Here is a 15,268-nt window from a genome sequence, read left to right as displayed (position 1 = left end):
CCGTTACCCCCCCTCGGACCGGTGGGGGTTATCCCGGTCCACCCCTGAGAGGCTGTCTGCAGCTAATGGACGCACAGAGCACAGCCGCCCAGGCTGACATACTCATAGTTACATAGTTACATAGTTAGATAGCTGAAAAGAGACTTGCGTCCATCAAGTTCAGCCTTCCTCACACCTGTTTTTTGCTGTTGATCCAAAAGAGAAAAAAAAAAAAAAAAAAAAAAAAAAACCCAGTTTGAAGCACAATTTTGCAACAAGCTAGGACAAAAAATTCCTTATTGACCCCAGAATGGCAGTCAGATTTATCCTTGAATCAAGCAGTTATTACCCTACATTGAAAGATTATATCCTTGAATATTCTGTCTTTGCAAGTATGCATCTAGTAGCTGTTTGAACATCTGTATGGACTCTGATAAAACCACTTCTTCAGGCAGAGAATTCCACATCCTGATTGTTCTTACAGTAAAAAAAACCTTTCCTTTGCCTTAGACGAAATCTTCTTTCTTCCAGTCTAAACGCATGGCCTCGTGTCCTATGTAAAGTCCGGTTTGTGAATAGATTTCCACACAATGGTTTGTATTGGCCCCGAATATATTTGTATAATGTTATCATATCCCCTCTCAGGCGACGTTTTTCTAAACTAAATAGGTTTAAATTTGTTAACCTTTCTTCATAGCTGATATGTTCCATTCCTTTTATTAATTTTGTAGCCCGCCTCTGCACTTTTTCTAGTGCCATGATATCCTTCTTTAGAACAGGTGCCCAAAATTGCACAGCATATTCAATATGTGGTCTTACCAGTGATTTATAGAGAGGCAAAATGATATTCTCGTCCCGAGAATGAATGCCCTTTTTCATGCATGACAATACCTTACTGGCCTTGGCCACTGCTGATTGACATTGCACATTGTTGCATAGTTTGTTGTCTATAACAATTCCCAAGTCCTTTTCGTGTGTTGTTATCCCTAATTCGCTTCCATTAAGGGTATACGTTGCTTGTGTATTCTTTACGCCGAAGTGCATAACTTTGCATTTTTCAACATTAAATTTCATCTGCCATTTGAGTGCCCAGTCCTCCAGTCTATCTAAATCCTTCTGCAGCAAAGTAATATCTTGCTCACATTGTATTATTTTACAAAGTTTTGTGTCATCTGCAAACACTGAAACATGACTTTCAATGCTGTCTTCAAGATCATTTATAAAAATGTTAAATAGAAGGGGTCCCAGAACAGACCCCTGAGGGACACCACTTGCCACCTCTGTCCAGCTTGAAAATTTACCATTAACGACAACTCTTTGTATTCTGTTTTTAAGCCAATGTTCTACCCAAGAACAAGCATTTTCATCGAGACCGATTTCCTTGAGTTTGAACACTAATCTTTTGTGTGGAACTGTATCAAATGCCTTGGCAAAATCCAAATAGATCACATCCACTGCAACACCCTGATCTATACTTCTACTTACTTCTTCGTAGAACGCAATCAAGTTAGTTTGACATGACCTGTGCTTCATAAAACCGTGCTGATTTTTGCTGATAACCATATTCTTCTCAAGGAATTCTTGAATATTATCCCTTAATAACCTTTCAAATATTTTACCAGCCACAGAAGTTAAGCTCACAGGTCTATAATTTCCAGGCAAGGATTTTGAACCCTTTTTGAATATAGGAACCACATCTGCCTTCCTCCAATCCTCCGGAACACTTCCTGAAAGAAAAGAATCTTGAAAGATTAAAAACAGAGGTTCACTTATTTCTACACTTAGTTCCTTAAGTACACGTGGATGGATACCGTCAGGCCCTGGAGCTTTGTTTATATTAACTTTCTTTAGTTGCTGCAGCACATTGTCTTGAGTTAACCAATTACAATTATTCTGCAAGTTTTTAGTAGCAATCATTTGCACATCTATTGCCATGGGTTCTTCTTTAATATATACGGAGGAGAAATAGTTATTTAGAATTCCTGCCTTTTCTTGGTCTTCATTAACTAACACCCCCGTTTCAGTTTTAAGTGTACCTATACTTTCATTTTTGGGTTTTTTGGAATTTATGTACTTAAAAAATGCTTTGGGGTTGGTTTTGCTCTCTTTAGCTATCATGTTTTCATTTTGAAGTTTAGCAAGTTTAATTGCCTTTTTGCACGCATTATTTGCTTTCTTATATCTTTTATAAGATGCATCTGATTTGTCTGATTTAAATGCTTTAAATGCCCTTTTCTTATTTTTAATCTCTTGTTTTACTTCTCTACTAAGCCACATTGGTTTTAATTTGTTTCTTTTATACTTATTTCCCAATGGTACATACTGAGAAATGTACCTTTCTAATATTTGTTGGAAGATGATGCATTTATCCTCAGTGTTCTTTTCACTAAAGAGTTTATGCCAGTCAATATATTGTAAAGCTTCCCTTATCTTATTGAAATTGGCCTTTTTAAAATTATATGTTTTAGTATACCCCATGTGCTTTTGTTTTTTTGAGTTTATTTCAAAGGACACTATATTGTGATCACTATTTCCCAAGTGCTCACCTACTTGAATGTTGGTCAAAAGATCAACGTTGTTTGTTAAAACCAGGTCCAGACAAGCGTCCATTCTAGTTGGTGCTTGTACAAGTTGTGACATGAAGTTGTCATTTAACAAGTTTAAAAACCTAATTCCATTTGCTGAGCTACTAGTCCCTATGTCCCAATTTATGTCTGGGTAATTAAAATCTCCAATAATTAAAGTGTTACCAAGATTTGCAGCTTTCTCAATTTGCTCAAACAGCTGTTGTTCCTCGTCAATATTAACATTAGGTGGTTTATAACATATCCCAACCAATAGTTGGCTTCCCTTCTTTTCCCCCAAGCAGATATTTACCCATAAAGCTTCCACATTTTCCTCATCGCATTCAATTTGCTTAAGATTTGGCTTTAAATCATGGTTGACATACAAACATACCCCACCACCCTTCTTGTTTTTCCTATCCTTCCTAAATAATGTGTACCCATTTAAGTTAACTGCCCAGTCATGTGTCTCATCCCACCATGTTTCAGTTATGCCTATTATATCATATTGTTTAGTGTATGCTAATGCCTCTAGTTCCCCCATTTTGTTATTTAGGCTCCTTGCATTAGTAAGCATACATCTCTTGTTTATTTTGTGAATTACCAACATTACATAGCTTCTCTGTTCTGATCTTGCCCCTCCCCCCGTCTCCACCCTCCTTATACTGTTCTAAAGCCCATCTCCTTTCTGTCCTATCTCCATAGCAATCTCCATTGCTATGACCCTCCCCCCCTACTACTAGTTTAAAATCTCCTCCAACCTTCTAGCCATCCTATCCCCCAGCACTGCAGACCCCCTTCCGTTTAGGTGCAATCCATCACTACTATATAGGTTGTACCCAATCGCAAAGTCGGCCCAGTGCTCTAAAAACCCAAAACCCTCCTTCCTGCACCAAGACTTCAGCCACGCATTAACCTCTCTAATCTCCCGCTGCCTTTCCACTGTAGCACGTGGCACAGGTAATATCTCATCTGCGACTCTCCCAATATGGCGGCAGCCGCTTGTCCTCCTGGTACCAGCAAAGCATGGCAGGATATTGAGTCTAAGCTGGACAGACTCTTTAATCAATTTTGGAAGCAAATAACAAGCAGGAAGCCCCAACAAGCTCCACCACAGCCCCAACAAGCTCCACCACAGCTAAGCGAAGCAGTCCCCATTAAAATCCACCAACGCAAAAGGTGTCGAAGACGGGACCGGAGGCACAAACAGAAATGCAGAGCCTGCCCCACGTCAAGCACTCGCCTCCACCTTAAGCCACCACAATCCCGCACCGGACGTGAAGCACCACCGGGACAGATCTGACCTCCCGACAAAACAAGCTTCCACCACCTCAAGCTGCGAACCCGGCACTCAGCCAGAGACTTGCCTTTGTTGTTCCAGTTATCAGGGACTCCCAGGGTCTGCACCTGGCGCCCAGAAGGGATCGGATGAGCACAAGCAGTAAACAGCAGCCTGCCAAGCATGTCCCACTATAGCCGATCCTCCACACCATGCCTTTGATCACATGAACTGCTCTCTGCACATTAACTAATCGTAAAGTAGCAAGCGTTTAAACATGTCATTATTTCACCTCCTAAAGAGTTTATTGTCGTAGTTCCTTACATGCCTTTACCTTAACCGTTCATGTATTATGTTATTCACTAGTCTCATCTCATGGGGCGACTAACACTTGATTTATAACTAGTGGTGGAGCTGCAGATATAAATACACAGTTGATAACGTGCTACACCCTAAACATGACAGCCATCTTTCACAACAATGTACTGCTATATACTCATACCCTCAGTGCAACTAGCCATGATATACGCATGTTCAGCCTAGCATGCTCAAATATAACACACTTCTGTCTAAAAAAAATAATAAAATAAAAAAATGCTGCTTCTGAATGAATCTAAAATGGATGCTGTCCAGGAGGTGAGAGGGTCTGGGAGGGAGGATCTGCTGCGGATTGGCTGGAATGTGTCTGCTGACTGTGAGGTACATGGTCAAAGTTTACTCAATGATGACGAATAGGGGGCGGACCGAACATCGCATATGTTCGCCATCCGTGGCGAACGCAAACAACCTATGTTCGCGGGGAACTATTTGCCAGCGAACTATTCGGGAAATCTCTAGTCAGGATAGATGCCTCTGGAATGGGAGGTACGGGTTGAGATGGTATGCATACCAGTGACTCAGGGGCCAAATAAGCATTTCTGGACAAAAGTGTCTGATGGGCCTGGGCAATCTGGTCCATACAGTGATCCTGTTCTTAAAATCTTGCCTCATAGGAGGCCATTTGCTGTCCTAAACCTGCAGGGCCCATGGTCCTATCATAATGTCATGATGTAATACCCCAACATGCAGAGTTTAGGATAGCAAGGGACAAGACTAGGATATAACTTATTACCTGGACTTAGAATGGCCAGACTAAACGTCAGACAGAAATAAAACGTAATCAGAAACTTGACGAGGTCATGGTAACAGAGAGACTACGAAAACGAGAACAAGCCAGAGTCAGGTAGATGGTAATCAGTCACATGGGCAAACAAGACAGGAAAGGGTTAAAGGTAAATTCAGAGTCAAGAACAAAGCCATGGTCAATACCAAAATAAACAAAATACATCAAGGAACGCACTAAAGGGTACTGACACAGAAACAATGATAGGACAAAGTGGATAGGGCTAGGGAAGTTTAAATATCCTTTAACATTTGATTGGCCCACGTCATGCCTACGCTCCCAAAAACGTTGTGTGTGGGGGTGCTAGAATGACGTGGGCCAATGGGAGCCTGAATCAACTTTTGGCTCCCACTGCCCCTTTAAGAGCGAGCTCGTGACTCGAGCCGTGCTCCTAGTGCCAGGCGGGCCACGTGACCGATCACTGCGGTCAGTGTACGCGGCTAAGTCAGAAGAGGAGATCAAGCCGCATGCGGCTCGTGTGGAGGCAGGAGTGATCCAGCCACGCGCGGCTCAAGCTTAGGAGCCAGGTCGGTCCCAGGATAAGGTAAATACAGCCACAACAACTTATCCCAATCACACACCTTTCCTAACATCCTATCCCATTAAAAGCATATTACCGCGTATTTAATAAAACAGATAGACCCCCTACTTCATCCAGGTTACCGATCGATGGTTCGATATTCTGAGCCCTCTCTGATTTACTGTGCACGACTATTCAATATTCCCACAAATTTTATATAGCATTTTATGTTTGTTTGAGACCACCTTAAGGACCGGCCTGTTTTTGCGATGTTTGTACGTTAAGGACCAGAGCAGTTTTGACACTTTTGTGGTGTTTGTGTTTAGCTGTAATTTTCCGCTCTCTCATTTACGGTTCCCATACAAGTTATATATTGTTTTTTTTCACGACAAGAAGGGCTTTCTTTACATACCAGTATTTATATTATGTCATATATTGTATTTAAAAAAAATAATAAAATAATAAAATATGGTGAAAAAAAAATAAAAATGTTTTTGCTTGAAAAATCTTTTACTTATCTACAAAAGCTAATGAAAAAAACTGCTAAATAGATTCAAAATTTTGTCCCGAGTTTAAAAACACCCAGTGTTTACATGCTTTATTGCTTTTTTTTTGCAAGTTATAGGCCTATAAATACAAGTAGGAAATTGCTGTTTCAATATATATATATTTTAAATGTATCAATAGTGACATTGTTACACCGTTATCTGTCATAAATCCCCGAAACACACCTAACATGTACATATTTTTTAAAGTAGACAACCCAGGGTATTCAAAATGGGGTATGTCCAGTCTTTTTTAGTAGCCACCTAGTCACAAACACTGGCCAAAGTTAGCATTTATATTTGTTTGTGTGTTAAAAATGCAAAAAACGCTAACTTTGGCCGGTGTTTGTGACTAAGTGGCTACTAAAAAAGGCTGAACATACCCCATTTGCAATACCTAGGGTTGTCTTCTTTTGCAAATGGTATGCCATCATGGGGCTAATTCTCATTCCTTGGCTACCATACGCTCTCAAAGGCAACCTAACCAATCTGACAAATTTCAATTAAAAAAAAAAAAAAGTAAAATCAAGCCTTATATTTGACCCTGTAACTTTCACAAACACTATAAAACCTCTACATGTGGGGTACTGTTATACTCAGGAGACTTCGCTGAACACAAATATTAGTGTATCAGAACAGTAAAATATATCACAGCAATAATATCCTCAGTGAAAGAGCTGTTTGTGTGTGAAAAATGCAAAAAACTTCACTTTCACTGACAATACCATCGCTGTGATATGTTTTACTGTTTTGAAACACTAATATTTGTGTTCAGCGAAGTCTCCCGAGTAAAACAGTACCCCCATGTACAGGATTTAGGGTGTCATAGAAAGTTACAGGGTTAAACACAGTGCTAGCAAATTAAATTATCTGGACTTTTGGCCTGGGTTGGCAGGCAGGTCCCTCAAATTGCAATCATTAAAATTACTTAATTAGGTAAAAATATTACATAAATATGCACATAGAATTTTAATATATATACATATTTATGTATTTGACGTCTACGTGTATATTTATGAAATTATTTATGTAATTATGTATGTGGACATATGTATATTTTGTATTATTTTTATTTATTTATTTATACATAGATATATATATATCATTACATTCTAAGTGTATTTTGATATAAATATATATATATCAATATCAAAATACTGTTAGAATAAAATGTAATATATATATATAATTTTTTTTAATTATTAAAAATTATTTTTATTTTTTGTTATTTATTTTTATTAACATATTATTTGTATTTTATAATAATATATATATACCATATATATAGTTATTATATATATTGTATATATTCGTGTGTAATTTAAATATAAGTGTATTTTTATATTAATATACGTATATATAAATATAAAAATACACTTAGTGTGACATTATATATATTATATATATATATACATATATTATATATAGGTATATATAGATATAATACATGTATATATATCATATGTATATACACATATTATTTATTTTTTTACACTGATTTCTTTTTTTTTACACTTTATTTTATGATTTTTTACTTGCAGGGAGACTGCCTGTCAGCACAGACAGTCCCCCTGCAGGCAGATACACAGACACCTATTGCGGTCATGTGATCGAGTGATCACATGGCCGTGGGGTCCTGATCTGCCGAGGGGGGACTGCCCGGGCAGACAGGCAGTCCCCCTGGAACGGGAGGAGAGCTGATCGCCGCCGTGGGACCGACGGCGATCAGGTAAGTTGCCCAAAACCGTTATGACGGTTCAGGACCGTCAGCGGTCCAAACGCATGTTTTACCGCTGACGGTCCTGAACTGTCAGCGGTCCTTAAGGGGTTAAAAAATATTGGATATCGCTAGAAATCATGATCACTATATACTTTCTCTACAAACCTCTATTTGTTCCAACATCCTTATATGCAGCTAAACAAGGAGTTACAGATCAAGATACTATGATGACCAAATCTTACCATATGTATTTATTCCAAGATGAGTCAATTTAAGTACAGACTTCCAATGTTCAAACTATACTGTGAAATATGATCTGCCTACATGGTTGACACAAAATAGGACTGGTTATTCGAACCCCTAATTCCTCACCCCATTAACTAATTATGCAATCAGTCAAATGTTAGTGAGTTAACCACACATTGGTGTAGCATTTAAACCTTGCAATTTGGTTCTCCAATCAGGAAAGAGTTTACTCTTTTTTAAACACAAGTACGCCGGTACCCCTCTAATGAGCCTTCTGATGGCAATATCAGAAAAATCTAATCAAAAAAAGGGATCACCATAGACTGTTCCCTTGGTTTTAGTTGCTGGTGTATAATTATGGAAAGTACATTTGGATTTAACAGCCCTAGGGACTTTTACATATGTAGTTGCTATTTATCAGTACAGTGAGGTGCCATTGAAGGCATGGAGGCAAGTTAGGGATTCTTACATTGTTACAAATTATGTTACAACGTAGTAATTCTTTGGCACTCTGTATTATCCATTAAAAGGAAAGATTCCAGTTTGCCTTGTATCAAATCTGATATTACATATCAGATAGTGTAAACATTTGGCAACAGTGTATTTACAGCCCCAAATTGACTCAATAAATAGTGTATCCTTTCCCTTATCAGTAATATTACGATTGCTCCTTTCTATTTTGTTACTGTTTTCCTGTGACTTTAATAATGTTTCCACCAATTTTGGGAGTTTAGACAGAACAATTAAGGAGCACATTGTATTATAATGACGAGGTTAGCCTGTCGTACTGAATCAACCTGTATTGTTATTTTTAGATACAAGTGAGGGTTTATCTTTAATTAATCTATACTTACCTTGTGGGTATATTTGTTTAAGTATACCGCCTGCTATTTCTTTAGAGACACATATTTAGTCTCATCTATAGGGTTGATTTAACAACACTATGTAGGCTATATCTTACTTCCATTTTAATTAGGATTCTGTTTTTCATTATTATTACTATTATGTTTTTATATAGCGTCAACAAATTCTGCAGCACTTTACAATTATTTGTTTTTGTTTTATTTCTATACTATTGAAAATACTTTTTACGATGTATATTAGTCATTAATAGTGCCTCTCTTAAAAAAACAAACAAACAAACAAAAAAACACCCCTCTGGTTTTTGTTTAATTCTTTTCCAAGGTAACCAAAATTGCACAGAATATTCAAGGTGTGGTATCACCATTACTTTATAAAGAGGCTACATTGTATTAATTAATGCCTCTTTTTACACATTGCAATACCTTACTGGCCTTAGCAAAATGTGATTAACATTACAAATTGTTGCCAAGTTCATTGTCTATAACAATTCCCACATAATTCTCATGTGTTATCCATAATTCACTACTGTTTAAGGTGTAGGTTGCTTGTGCATTCTTTACCATAAAGTGCATAACTTTGCATTTGTCTACATTAAATGTCATCTCCCATTTAAGTGACCAGTTCCCTAATCTATTTAAATGCCTCTAAAGCGAAGTAATCACTTCAGGAGTACTAGAGAGCCTGATGATTTGCAGTGGGAGCGATTGATACTCAGACAAGAAAAAAAAAAAACACAGTTTTAATTAAAATATAATACGTTTTTTGGTGTATTATGCTTATATATTAATTGCAAGAGAATCATATTGATGATAGTAAGTACAATACATGAAGAGATGTTGACCGAGTTATTAAACACTTCACAAAGACACTGTTTAGTTCTTTATGGTCTGTATTATGCACTCTGCTTAAAATCTTCTAAATGACTATTCCCATTATGCATACATCAATCAATGTTGTTAACATATTTAAAGTCTTTGCTTTATTAAATGGATGGACCTTAGCCATGTAATCAGTATGCTAGGAAGGTATCAGCTCCTTGGGCAACCCGCTAAGGGTTTAATTCCCACTGACACCATCCAGAATATTTTTATGTTTATATAATTATTCATCTTTCATGACACTATTAAATGTCTTTTTTTTTTCTCAATGGCTTTCCCACTTGCCAAATCTATCTACCGTAACTGTTCTATCAATTTCCAAATGCCAGGCTTTAAATATTGTGAAGTAAGTGGAGTTTTTAAATGTGTCTAGGTTGAGTTATCAATCTGTTTTACTAATTTAATCTAGTGTTAAATAGCTAAATAAAAAAAAAAAAGGTTTAACAAGTTTTTTAAAACACTACTGCAGAATAACCAAGAATATTTTTAATGCAAATATGGTTTTGCATTTCTACAGTGAATTGTTGTAAATATTGTTTGACTGCTAAATATTACAATCAACACACATTCAGCATCATTGTTTTACAAGGTTTGCTTAGCTTTTTATTATAAGGGTTAGTGGCTAAAGTAAGAATTCAAAGTGAATTTCAGATTTAAGGCCAAAATAGCTGAAATGCAAAAATTCTCTTAGTCAGCAATGCTTTCAATCTAGCTACTCTGGCCTTAAATTTTAAATGTACTTTAAATTATCATTTTAGTGCATAGTCCTAAATGTAAGGGTGCTGTTGGTGACATTTCCAAACTAAATAAAATTATTATAATAAATAAAAGTAGCATTGCATTGCCCCTAGTCTTTTTTTTTCTCCCTGTTGGTTAATTTTTCTCAGTTGATTTGTAAACCAAATGGTGGGAAAATGCTCTTATGAATGTACTACAAAATGAATACAGAATATTATTGGCCTGATTGGCCCATTTATGACTATCACTTTAATAATTTCATATATTTTTTCTGCTCCTACAATTTTTCCTTCTGTTGGTTACTTTTTTCCCCACTTAATCCATAAGCCAAATGTAATGAAAATTGGTGTTTATTGTACTGCTAAATATTTGCATAATACTTATTTTATGTGCAGTAAACTGATAGGACAACTTTTGTGCTTTTTTGTTTCACCCAAATCCTTTTTCTTTCTTAAATAACTAAATGGACAAAATAAGTCAGAACTGAAATGCCACATTCACAAATACTGACTCGCCCCAAACAAGGTTTTTTTTTTTCCCCTTTAAATAAGCAGCAATTGCATGAAAAAAAAAATGCTTTGTTGTGCTTCATTTATGCAGGAATATTTCTGCAATCTGCTTCTCAGTGGTCTTATGTGCTCCCAACGTGCTCAGTCACAGTCTATAATGAATGCAGCGCCGAGGCTCATCTTCCTGTCTGCCTACACCTTCCACGCCTCCCCCTCTGTCAGTCCCTACATTGACTTCCCGTAAAATGTAGGGCTCAATTTAAAACTCTGGTTCCTGCTTTCCAATCTCTACATAATGCTGCTCCCACCTATCTATCTTCCCTAATACAGGCCCCTATGCTCTGCCGAAGACCTACGTCTATCCTCTGTTCGTACACCAACCTCTGATGCTCTCCTTCAAAACGTCTCTAGAGTTGCCCCGTTCCCTTCCCTTCTCTGTTAGATGCTCATGCAGTCTCCACTCCTTCAAAAAATCTTTAAAAACTAACTTCTTCACAGAGACGTATCAATGAAACTGTTAAAAGCTCCCAACTGATTCCTCTCCTGCAACGGTCAATTGAAAAAAAACCCAAAATACCTAAGCCTTCAGTGAATATTTTACCAATATACTTCTGTAATACTAACCTTACCTTTTTGTGTCACTTTTCCCCACTCCCCCTAGCATGTAAGCTCATTGAGCAGCGCCCTCAGCCCCTCTGTTCCTGTGTGTCCAACTTGTCTTGTTACAATTACATGTTACATGTCCACCCATTGTAAAGCACTGCGGAATCTTTTGGCGATATATAAATAATAATAATAATAATAATAATAATAATAATAAAATAAAAAGAAGCAGCTAAGCATCATATGTGCAGCCGGTATTTCGGTCTCTCTGTTGAAGTTTTGTGTAGTTTTACATTCTCTCTGACTCGGATAAAAATGTGTGCACTTTAAATGTTAATTTCTCAAGCGCAGCTAGTACGAAAGGTTAAAGAATCAATGGAACTTACTGGAATTCAACAGCTTAAGCCAAGAACTCTTGGACAAAATGCTGACCTAATATCTAAATATGTGGAAATTCAAATAATGAATCTGTCTCCTAGTTTATTTGCCTTTTAATGCTTTTTTGCTGTCAGAAAAAGAGTATAATTGAACTTAATTATTTTCTAGTGTCAATGATACTTATCTTGATGTCATGATTAAATCTTTTGCTTTTTTATAATCTATTCCTCGCCAATTATTTAGCTACCCAAACTCTAACATGAAGAATTAGTATCTTATAAAAGTGCATTTTTATTTTTCTATTAAACATTATACACAGTCTGGTTTAAAGATCATTACAGTCAATTGCATAACACTAAAGCATCTTCAGAAGTAGGCAGAAATATTTTAGATGAAACAAAATCTTATCTGACTAAATTTCCATCCATAAATGTTTAAGTTGATTCAATAGAACTACATTCTGTTAGAGTACGTTGACAGTTTTTTTACCCCAACACACTTTTGCTCCATCTATTCCATACATATCAGTAAAGTAAAATTATGAGTAGTCTATCCTGTGTCCATCCATTTATTCCTTGCTCCACTACATAGGAGTGAATAAAAGATCAGCTGTATAATTTTAATAAACCAAAATTCAGATCCCCAAGACTCGTGAAAATGTATTTCGTCATCTCATGTGGGAGAGGTGAGGAATTAAAGAAGAATAAATGTGGTTCCCGTAGAGCCTTTCAATATAAATGTCATAGCCACTACACTTTCACCCTCCTTCATCTTATGTGCAGGGAGTGAAGAGAGGAGAGTGTCAAACAGCGGTCCAATGACCCATTTGGAACAAGAAGGGGTCCTATTCCTTCTCACCAGAATACAGCTATATTGAGAAGCAACCAATATGCTTTTTGCCCCTTATATATGTCCCATTTTATAGTGAATGTATGCCACTATTTCAGATATCAGACGTGTATTCACTCTTACTTGGGCTAATTCTCTTGTGCATATTGATTTTTAGCACTTTAGATCCTTGTTCCAGGCTTTGGGGATTGGCAAGTATGTATACTGATTGTAGCCTTGTATGTCGTACTTCTCGCAAGACCTTGGCCTAAAACAATGGTGCTTGTGGGTCTGAAGCTAGAAAAGTGGTGTTTTTATTTGGTGGAGGTTTTGTGGGTTTTTTTCCCACTTTTTTCACCCTTATATTATGGTGAGTGCACCGTTTCATTTTAAGGGCATTGTTACCTTGATAAAGGGACAGGGTTCCCCAAGCATTTGTATTTTGGCATGCTCTTCTAATAGATTGTAGTTTCATCCGTGGGCATGATTAACTAAGCTGTGCATTGTACTTTTACTATTTCCCCATGTTGATTTTTGATAATCCACGTGTAGCAATCTATATACTGGTGCTGCACTAGGCAAAAAAAAAAGAAAAAAAAAATGAGATTTTTCTGCTATATTTTAATGTGCACACTCCTACATATTCCTATTTTTACTTTACATATCCACTATAAGCTAAAAAGAAGTATAATACATAATAAAATAATGAACCCACTACTTGCCATTAATTCCATTTACTTTCTTCAGCGTATATGGGCACAGAGATTCCTTCCATAGCCTCTCTATAACTAAAAATATTTTGTTACCAAATAAAACCCCACGTAATAATATTTTGTCCACATGATATTGCAGTTTTAGGGTTCAGGAGACGTTTAAAACCCCCTCAAATTTCAGTCTCATGGTTCATTGAAACATGTGTGTCACATAACTGTGCAACAAAACTAAAGTGATAATTTTACTTTCTGCTCAATTTACTGAGCTCAGCCTAACTGTATATAACAATATTTCATGAAACGGATAAATCCAGAATGTTTTTTTTTGTATATAGCTTACTTTGTAAGTACTAACATCAACGAAGAATTTCTATGAGCTCTGATACATAAAAGTCGTTGAAACAATGCATGATCTTTGATAATGTCTACAAAGACTGGGGATATTTTATTAAGTATCAAAAGAAAAACGGATGCACATTGTTACAATGTAGATTTTCCTTCTTATAAAGCCTTGTCAAGGCAAATACGATGGATGATGGTCATATCCTTCAAATGTATCTTTTTATTTGTATTTCAAAGAAAATTTCCTTTTTATGCTCAGGTAAAAGGACAATGATTGTTAATGTAGAACTGTCATATGTAAAACCCTGATGGCTTAGAAGTAATAATTCTAAACTCTGAATTGCAGCAAATTGAAAAACAATCCAGGCCAACAAAATTGGCTATAATCATAGGATGTCTTTTATTTTGCAATTCAGTTATTAATTTACTAACATTTACTGTGTAGTTAATAAAAATACAGACATATATACATATTCTCAGATATTGTTCGTTTTAACACCACTGTGCCAAGGGTGCACATGGCACTATACAAGGAGTTCCTAAGCACAGTACCTATTTTTTTTTCTCTTTTTATTTTTCAGTTACGAATATGCGTATAAGTGCTTACAGACTATCATGGGGTCAGGACATTGCTCTTTTGTGAGAGGAAGAACTTTTTTAATGTATATCATTTCAGTTATTTAATCTTTTATCCAACTTTATAATCTTTTTGGATTGACCACCATATTTTAATTGAATGTTGGAACATTTATAATAAGTATTTTATTTTTATTTATTTACTTTTATTTAAGTGTTTGTTTCCTCTTTTTTGTTTTTATTCATGTCCCAGGTCCTATTCACCCCAATATATGATTCTTCAGCTTTCACTTGGGTTTGGAATTATCGAAATGTAAACCTCTAAACACAAAGTACTACATTTTATCACCCTTTGTTTTGGCAAAAGCTTGTAAGCTTTTTTTTTTTTTAGCAATCCTGATGTACTTTATGTATCATAATTATAAGTTGTGGTATTTTGCAAAAGAAAAAAAACTTCAGTCCAACAAACCTTTATCAGTGTTATTTACTAAAGTGATAATTATAAGGAATTGAAAGTGAATTTAATGTAATTTAAATATTTAATTTTAGAATAACTAAACCGGAAAATTATCCAAGTCTGCTATGCTTCCAGTTATACTACAATGATTTTAAATTCACTTTGAATTCTCCCACATTTTCACTTTAGAGAATAATCATGTATAATGATGTCACATGATTGATAGATTTGTGCATTAATACTTTTGAGCTAGTATGAACAAATCCAATTCCTCTTAATCTACATTTATTGAGTAGGACTCCATAGGTAAATCCCAAATGGATGGATTTGTTTAGAGTTAGATTGAAAGGAAATTAATTTGTTATAC

General features: G+C 36.1%; 1 protein-coding gene across 3 annotated transcripts in view; it reads left to right on the top strand.

Moving 5' to 3' along the window:
• Window positions 1-15,268, top strand: part of NKAIN2 (sodium/potassium transporting ATPase interacting 2) — a 1,209,657-nt gene that overhangs the window by 562,464 nt on the left and 631,925 nt on the right. The gene's annotated exons all lie outside the window — the stretch shown is intronic.

Source organism: Pelobates fuscus, chromosome 2, assembly GCF_036172605.1.
Source record: "Pelobates fuscus isolate aPelFus1 chromosome 2, aPelFus1.pri, whole genome shotgun sequence".
NCBI classification, from domain to species: Eukaryota; Metazoa; Chordata; class Amphibia; order Anura; family Pelobatidae; genus Pelobates; species Pelobates fuscus.
Note: the sequence above shows the minus strand (reverse complement) of the source record. Positions and strands in the feature narration are given on the sequence as shown.